Genomic DNA, 8,868 nt, shown 5'->3' with positions numbered 1-8,868 from the left:
CTTTATAGCAGTTCTAATACCTCAAAAAGGTAATTTCTTCGTAAGTATGTAAGTAAGAACTTTATTATAGTGTCGAGGTCGCCAGTATACAATGTACACTAGTTGAGGAAACCTAACTACAATTACTTATCTAATAGTCAATAAAATAATGATCTAATAATCAATAAAATATGAAATGTATGTCCACACGTAAAATCAGTTATTAGTTGTTACATAAAAAAACATTCTTTACAAGTGCTGTCCAGCAGGCTTGTGAAATTAACCAGTTTAAAACGCTTTTTGAAAATTTCCTATGATTTAGACGATCGAATATATATATCGAATTTGGACCAAATGACAGGGCCCGGGTAGGTCAGGCTATGTATGTTTGCCATAAACAACAGCCTGAAATCTAGGTATAATGAAATCATGATTTATAAGATGATACTGGGAATTGGTATTTGCAAAAAAGTCCGCAATTTAGGGAGGCGCCAAGGCCTGGTTGCATAAAACCTGCACTTAAGTGCTCACCTTAGTAGGTCTGTTACGAATCCGTTATGGGTACACTTACGTGTGTTGCATGGAACGAACTTAGCACTCTCGTAAGTTTCTGTTTTACGTGGTAACTTACGGGCTCACTTAAGGGCACAAGTAACTTTGTTATAGTACTTTTAATTATTAATTTGACTCACTCTATTTTTTAAATTAAGTTAACCATCGGTGAGTGTAAAGAAGGTGTCAAGTCGTTTCGAACACATTTAAGCCTCTCATTCAAATAAAGTTTACATTAAAGCGTTATTTTACTTCAATATCCACTGGAAATGTTTGTTGTTCTTTTTTCTTAACGACGGCTTTAAATGGTACATCACATGTTAACAAAGCGCATTGGAACGGAATTACGTAAAGAAAAAACGATTTTTCACTTCTCAGAAAAGATCTCGTTAACTTTAGTAAAAACAGTAAGGATACGGGACCTACATAGGTCCCGTAAATTTACGTGCCAATCTTCGCGTAAAAAAAGTTTTATGCAACTCCCGCAATTTCTGTTGCATAAGTGACATTAAGTGGATAGTTACGAAAAACGGAAGTGCAGTCATTTAAGTGAAATCCCTAAGTGAACCACGTAAGTGATTTAATGCAACTCACTTAAGTTACGAGTACACGTACGTAAACCGGTAACTGTCTGTAAGTGTAGGTAGTTTCGCTCGATGCAAGAGTTTCTCGTAAGTCGATTTGTTGTCACAGTACGCAGCGCGTATTGCTCGTTCTTTATTATTATTATTATTATTATTATTATTATTATTATTATTATTATTATTATCGTTATTATTATTATTATAATCATAACTACAAAAAAATTCTCAAATCTGATTGGTTATCAACTGCCTTGATTTCAGCCTTAATTGGACAATTTAATAGGACAGTACGCGTCGTGCCTATTAAGTAATTTGACAGTACGCGCCCTCACGCGCGCGCTTAAATGGCTTTTTTTTTTCACAATTAGCAAAAAAAAATTAAATTTCTTCTGTTTTGGTTTTAAAAAAGGACCTTATATATCACAAATTTTGTTAAAGTTATGATTAATTGGTAACAGAACTTCGTGTCGTCCAATTCAGTCTGTAATCATACTCGTGATTAAACAAATCGGACTCCCGTTACTCGTATGATTACAGACCGAATTGGACTCCACTCAGTCCTGTTACCATTACTTATCATTATTATTATTACTCAACACTTTATTACAAATTTACACACAAGGGCAGAAGGGAAAAAAAGCGATTACAAAAGCAACGAAGGAAATTGTAAAAAAAGACAATATAAAAATGACAAGATTATCATTACAAAATAAATTATCATTAAGCTTAAGCATAAGTAAAAATGATATAGGCAATAAAAAAAAGAAAGAAAGAAAGAAAAGAAACGCCACAAGGCTTGACAGAGGCAGCATTCGTTGTAAAAGAAAAACACGCAAAGTTATACAAACGAGATTTTCAAGGGTATATGGAAGGGTGGCGCCAAAAGAGAGTTTTAACAGAGCCAAATGTAGTGCCTGGCTGTAAGAAGGCAAAAATTTACTTGTTGATGTAACTTTGAAGAAGCAGGCCTTAAACCAATTGCTAGAGAAATGTCTAAGGAAAAATCGTTTTGAACGACCTGGAAAGCCTTTAGGCGCGCTATTACGTATTCCCAGAAAGATTTTATTATAGGGCAGCTTCAGAAAAGGTACTTGTGTTAGTTTTTCCTTTTCTTCTTTACAAAAAAAAAAGCACCGGGGGTTTTTCCTTTATTTGTATCTTAGTCAAAAAGTCACTTGTTGGCAATCTCCTGTGCAGAAGTTTAAACTGAAATTCACGGGGTTTTGTGCTTCTCGTAATTTTTGAAGCTAGCTGGTATGCAGCGGTCCAATTCACACCATTTTGTGGTAGGCCTCAAGCTTCCGTCCATTTGTACTGGCTGTGGGTAGAGGAGAGGCTTTCTTTGGAACAAGAGCGTTATATGCAAGTCTACTAGGTTTTTAGCATTTGGATAATTTTGGTCAAAAAAAGCTTTCATAATTTTTGCCGTTGACTGTGCAGTATCAGAGATTATTTTCTCTTCAGAGTGCTTTAAGAGCAGAAAGAAGACCACAGTAAGTCAATGGTTAAATCTTTAAGTCGTATTTGTTCTGCAGCTCTTGAAGGGTGAGAAAATTGTTATTGTTGCCTTTCAGGTGTTTTATTTTCCTAATACAATGTGTATTTCTAATTAGCGGAAGTCGGAATGAGGTTAAGTAACCCTAGGAGAATGCCAGTTTGAGAAGAGGCTTTTCTACAGTCATTGCTTACATGACTCGAAAATGATAGTTGATCGTCTAGGGTAATCCCTAAGGGCGTTATCTCTGGTTTTTGATCAATTACAGTGTCGTTAATCACGATGTGTAAATCCTTGTGACAATTCCACGGGCCCAGACTTGATACTTAGAAAAATTTCCTCGTAAAATATTGTTGCTATACCACTCAGAGATATTGTTTCCTTCCTCACTTAAAATGCTTTCCGCCTCGTTGGTTGTCTTCGCCACTGAAAACAGTCGGTGGTCATCAGCGTACATGAATAACCTATTTTCATCCGGTGGAGAGGTGTAGGTCGTTTTGAAAGACGTTCCAGAGAAGGGACCCGGAGGCCGATCCCCGAGGACAACCTCTCATGGTCGCACACCCATCTCTTGTTGTTTCTCGACTGATCCTAACTCTGTTTTTTGTTTGTGAAATATGATCCCATCAGGGTTAGTAAGTTGTTAGAGAAACCGTATGCTCTCAGTTTGTTGACCAGCAGGGGAGGTTACAGCGAATCGAATGCCTTTGACATGTCAGTGGACAAGACTCCGACAACGTTCCTCTTATCAACAGCCTGTTTCCATCTTTCTACCAATCCAATAAAGGAGGTTTCGCAGTTCTGATCCTTTCGATATGTAGTCAGGTTGTTGTTTAAATTCAAGCGTATTCTATCACAAAACCAAGAACCCTTTTGAAGCGTAAAGTTGTAAGAAAATTAGTTTCAGCTGCTCTAATGCATCGTGAAAGTAAAATCTCAGTAGGATCGATAGGTTTTTAGTTTGACTTTTAGTGACGTCATGTCAAGACCAACAATATACGCGCACCTCAAGTAAAAATGCTTTCCCTTAGCAACGCGAAAGATAGGTCAGAGGGCCCGTAAATGAAAGTCTCGAAGTTAAGGATCGAAGTCCAATTGGGACCTCATTAAAAAGCTCGGCTTTTAGATAGTAAACATTTTTCCCAGAAGCGAACTTTAGACAATTTTAAGCTTGAAAACCATGGTTTCGTGTTCAGAATGATCTAATCTTTCAATATACGACTTAAAATGGGAGAAAACATTATTTTGAAGACATTCAAAGACCACCGTTTTTGCGCTTAATTGTGTTTTCTATTGATGAGACTTTCAGACCCTTGTTTCCAATGATTCTTAAACTTCTTTGTTCAATACTCTCTATGGCACTTTTTCGGGTGTCTGACCAAACAAGACCAAATGACCCGCAGCGTGCGAAAGTTAGTAGAATCATAGTGATATAGATTAATTGTTTCAGCGCATTTTCCATCGACAGACGGGCGAATTGACCTTAAAACTGGGTAACTCTGCTTGGTGCGTTCTTGTAAGTTCTATCAAAATATGATGTAAGGTTCATATTGATTAGGTGTAGGTCAACGCCCCGGTACTTGAACGAAAACTTCCCTTAACAGAGGTGTTCAGTCCTTTTTCTTGAAGGTTGAGTCGTTTTAGCTTGCAGTCTTGCCATTCTTTCAGGTTGATGATCAGTTTACTATCTTCGAACCAAATTCCTAAGATGATTTTAATCTCCAATATGATCTCGTGCGGACTGTCAATGTTCTGTTGAAGGCAGATTGAAGTGTTTGTGTTTGAAACTAGACGAAAAGATGGTATTATCAGCGAAGATATCAACATAGCCGAGGGTAGATGGTTAATGAAAGTAAGAAACAAAAGGGGGCCTAGAATGCTTCCTTTAGCGACCCATTGTGTAACAATTAGTAAAGCCGAATTGGTGCCGTTCATGCGGACATACTGCTTTCCATTAGCAAGATTCTCTAAATAATTGTAAGTTAAATCATCGCTTTAATATGGCTTCAGTTTAGCAAGAGGGTCACGTCTATTATATATTCAACGCACATAAGACCAGCCACATTATTGTTGTCAAAATCAAAGAGCGACTTGTTCTTCTGTAAACTGCATCAATGCAGTTTAGGTCGAATTTTCTTTTTCCAAAAGTCATAGATATGCCTCTCAAAGCTCTTAATTGAATCAGAAGACCCAAAATTGGACGAAAATTAGAAAATCGGTGAATGTCGAAAAAAATTTGTTACCCGTTCTTACGCTGACAACCTCTTAAAATTCCGCATGGAATTTTGCACGCCAAGCAAAGTAAAATATAAACGTTCGAAACCTTAGGGATTTTTTTTTTTGCAATTTTTTTTCGTCACTGCATCCTTTTCTTTAAATAACAACATTTGTTTGTTTGTTTGTGTTTTTTTTTTTCAGAATGCTTTCAGGTAATCCAGTGGAGTTTATTGGATCAGAAGCATTTACAGTTCCAAGAAAGGACCTATTAGTGTAGGTTTTCTATGTGCTGTAATAAAGAAAAAACGATTTTTTCTTTCCTTTTTTTTTACTTGACTCTTTTTTTTAAAATATTTTTCTGGAATAAATCCTTGTTTCCAATATTATCTATAAGAATTCTGGAATAAGCTCTTGTTCTTCAGAACGCTTTTCTTGACTTCATACTTGAGCAAGCAACTTTAAAAACTCGAAAGCTTTTTCTTCTTCAACTGCTGTACATCAATTTGGATGAATACCTTCTTTCTTTGCACATGAAACCTATATTATAGTGTGACACCTCCCTGACGCCAGAAATCATAACGATCACCACAACATCAGATAACGTGATTGTTGGACATGGATTAAGGTTTATTTACTTTTTCATAATTAACAAATAAAAAAGCCTTGCATGTGCTCTGTTCCGTCGTAAAGCACGCAGGAAGCGGCTAGAGCACGAAAGAGGTGTAGGGGAACCAGGAGACATAGTCGAGTGTTTCTTCCTACGTCTTGAGTGCTCTAGTCGCCTCCTAATTACTTTACAACAGAAGAGAGCTCAAACATTAAGCTTCTTTATTTGTTTCATGATAAAGAATTCGTTAACTTCCCCACGCACTGCTTTCTATTTCCCAAAACAAACTACATTTCCACAGCGAAACACGAGTGTCGTCAGCATTTTATACTCTCATAAAACTCGCTTAAATTAGCCAATCACAATCATATTTCACTGCACGAAAAATTTGATTTACACCAAATTTACTTGGTGCAAGTATGACGCAAAAAAGTGAAAACTAACTAAGGTTAAATCAAGGGCAAACAGCAATACCTTATTTGCCCACGAATTTACAGCCCCATGTAAACTGGTATGCAAATATGGTATTTATTATCCTTGCCTTTGATTTTAGAATGGCCAAATGATTTGATTGGTTGAACATGACAAAAGCTGTCAAAGCTTTGAAAGCATCAAAGGTATCACAAAGCGACACGAGCGAAGCGTTCTGTGAATTTGAATGCAGGGAAATGTATTTTTACGTCCGGCAAAAATCAGTTTCTAGAGGTAAAAAGGTCTTTTAAACCCGGCGGAATGAAAACCTGGACGTCAAAAGACATGACAATTTGAAAGCAAACTGCTCGTTTCAAAAAGTGCCCCAAAACTGAACCCGAAAGTAAGCTTATTTAAAAATTCTATAAACTTCGCAGTTGTTTTGCTCATGCTGTAGTCTCGCGATTGTGTTTTGAGCTAATGTTATGAAGGAACAAACAAATAGACAGAGAAGTTATTTATTGAAAAATTTTATTCAAAAACTAAGAAGTTAATCGTTTAAAGCAAGTTTCATCGGATGAGCACATGGAAAAATTCAACACAAAATCCATCTCAAATATTAATCGGAGTGCATTATGCAATTTTTGTAGTCTACTACGTTGGAAATTAAGCCTCGTTGGTGCCTAGTCAATGCCTAGCAAGTGCCTAGACTCTGACGTCACCCATTGTGATAACCTAGGGGAAAAAAAGTGCCTTCCGCCATATTAATTTAGGTGCCTAGTGAGTGTCTTCCTGCATACTAATTCGGTATAGGTTTACTAATGAGCGTCACTCTCTACAATAGGAACAATAGGCCGGCCTAAACTTGCCCGGTCTATACCCACCCTGATTGGCTCATGTAGAATCTATTCTATCTTCCAAATAAAAGCGGGCTCTCCGTTCAGCATTTTATTCTTGGCATCGCTTTGCTAGGGAAAAAGTCTTATTATCACCAATATTTTTTAAAACATCATTCCAAACATGCAAGTCGAATCGAGCGCTACACCGCTTCTGACAGTAGATGAAGTGGAAAACGTCCAACGTCAACGGGTAGCTAGCCTTATCGGCCATGTGTTCCAACTGACTTATGCGGCTACGGTTGACAAACTCATCCAAGAAGAAAAGCTGAATCGCTGCCACGGTTGTGCTATTCAACACCCAAGTCAAAACCAACATTCTTGCCTGATGATGGACAATGATGACGCATGGATGTATTACCATGATGAAGTGGTGGAACAAATTGACCTCAATGTTATCTTAAAAACGGCTGAAAGTGTGTGCAGTGCTCTTGGTTTCAAACTTGGCAAAACGTGGGAAGCGTACGTGACCGAATTACCAAAGCTGCCTTGGACTAAAATCTATCTCACTTCCTTGGAACTCGAAGATTATGGTGAGTTAGAAGATCGAATTCTGTATGCTATTTACTACGGACCTTGTGGACTGAAGTGCAAAGATCCCAGTGCTGTGGAAATTGACAGCCAAGTTGAAGTGCAATGGCCTGTGAGAGTTGTGAGGAAAGATGAACAACCAATGGACCTTGACTTGATAATTAATGACATTCAAAATAAGCTTTGTTTCTAAAAGTAGTAGAAATGGCTACGTGATCACTGTTATATGGGCCAAAGTGTAGCCGAGAGATTTTCACAAAAAAATGCCGGCAACAGCAGATTTTCGACTCAGACCTCAAAGGGGCGTGGCATTATAACCACGTGACATTTACTCCGATCATCAAACATTTTATGTTATATTGTAGATTGATCTATATGCTATTTATTCTATGTGTTAGACTTACGATAAAAGTAAAGATGGGGATACCAGAGAGCTTCAAAGTAGGATGATACCCCCCCAAAAAAACTGGTTCGAGTCACCTTAAGTGTTAGTCTTTGTTTAAGTGTAAATTAACGTCATGTCGTCAAATTTGAGAATAATTATGCGGGTTACTTTTGGCGCAATTTTTACGACCTTGTGCCTCAAATCTGTGTACAAGGAAATGGTGTTCTATATCGTAAAGGTTTTCTGGGTATTTTCTGAGGGAAATATTTTCCTATCGTGCGTCCATTTCTGAAAGTTATCTTTTGTTTAACATGTCAAGCTATGAAAAGTAGTTATATCTTTCTATCTTAATGACTGAATATATGGTAGGTTTTTATTAAATGTAATCTATTTAGCTGGAGATACACATCGAGCACCAAAGCCTACGAAACGAGTGAACGTTAAGATTATTCCTTTAACTCGCGTTGCTTGATTCTATTCTTTGGCTGTTAATAATTTCTTAGGGAAGGTAATATTAAATGTCTTAAGTGATTTTACAGAACTTACAAAACAAACAAACAAAATGTCTTTGCTGTTGGTATACACCACCTTACTGACCTTTTTGGTTTGAGTCGGTGGGAATGTATGCATCATACCCCAGTGCAACTGTAACCATGTAACCGACACTATCGACTGTTCAACCCATGGTTTACATTCAGTGCTGTACTCATCCGATACCGACAACTCTACACAGTTATTACTACCACACAACCACTTACAGCATTTTAACATCCGTCTACTTATGGCGCATTTACAATGGTTAAAGTAATTGATTTACGCGACAACGATCCACTGCTATGTGTAGATTTAGCTCACCAAAGAGCACCACATGGATTGACTATTCTCTCTAACTGTCAAAATACAATCAGCCGCACACCCAGCAGCGAATCGAACAGAAACCGGAGAACAACACAACCATCTGACCTTCGAGTGACAACCACCGAAAAATCATCCATCAAATCAACAGTAATCAACGATCCTACCAATAAACACACTGCGCTAATAGTCCATAAAGGAAAATATTCAACCACACTTGTATATATTTACTGCCTAATTTCTACTATTTTGATTATACCGACGGGGATAATTACAATCCGATGGATCATGCGGTGTTGGAAATCCAGACGACAGACCAGGAACTCGCCACCCATATCGCTTCAGTAATCCCCATT

The sequence above is a fragment of the Porites lutea genome, chromosome 1 (assembly GCF_958299795.1).
Source record: "Porites lutea chromosome 1, jaPorLute2.1, whole genome shotgun sequence".
Classification (NCBI taxonomy): domain Eukaryota; kingdom Metazoa; phylum Cnidaria; class Anthozoa; order Scleractinia; family Poritidae; genus Porites; species Porites lutea.
The sequence above is the reverse complement of the archived record's forward strand: the minus strand, read 5'-3'. Positions refer to the sequence as shown.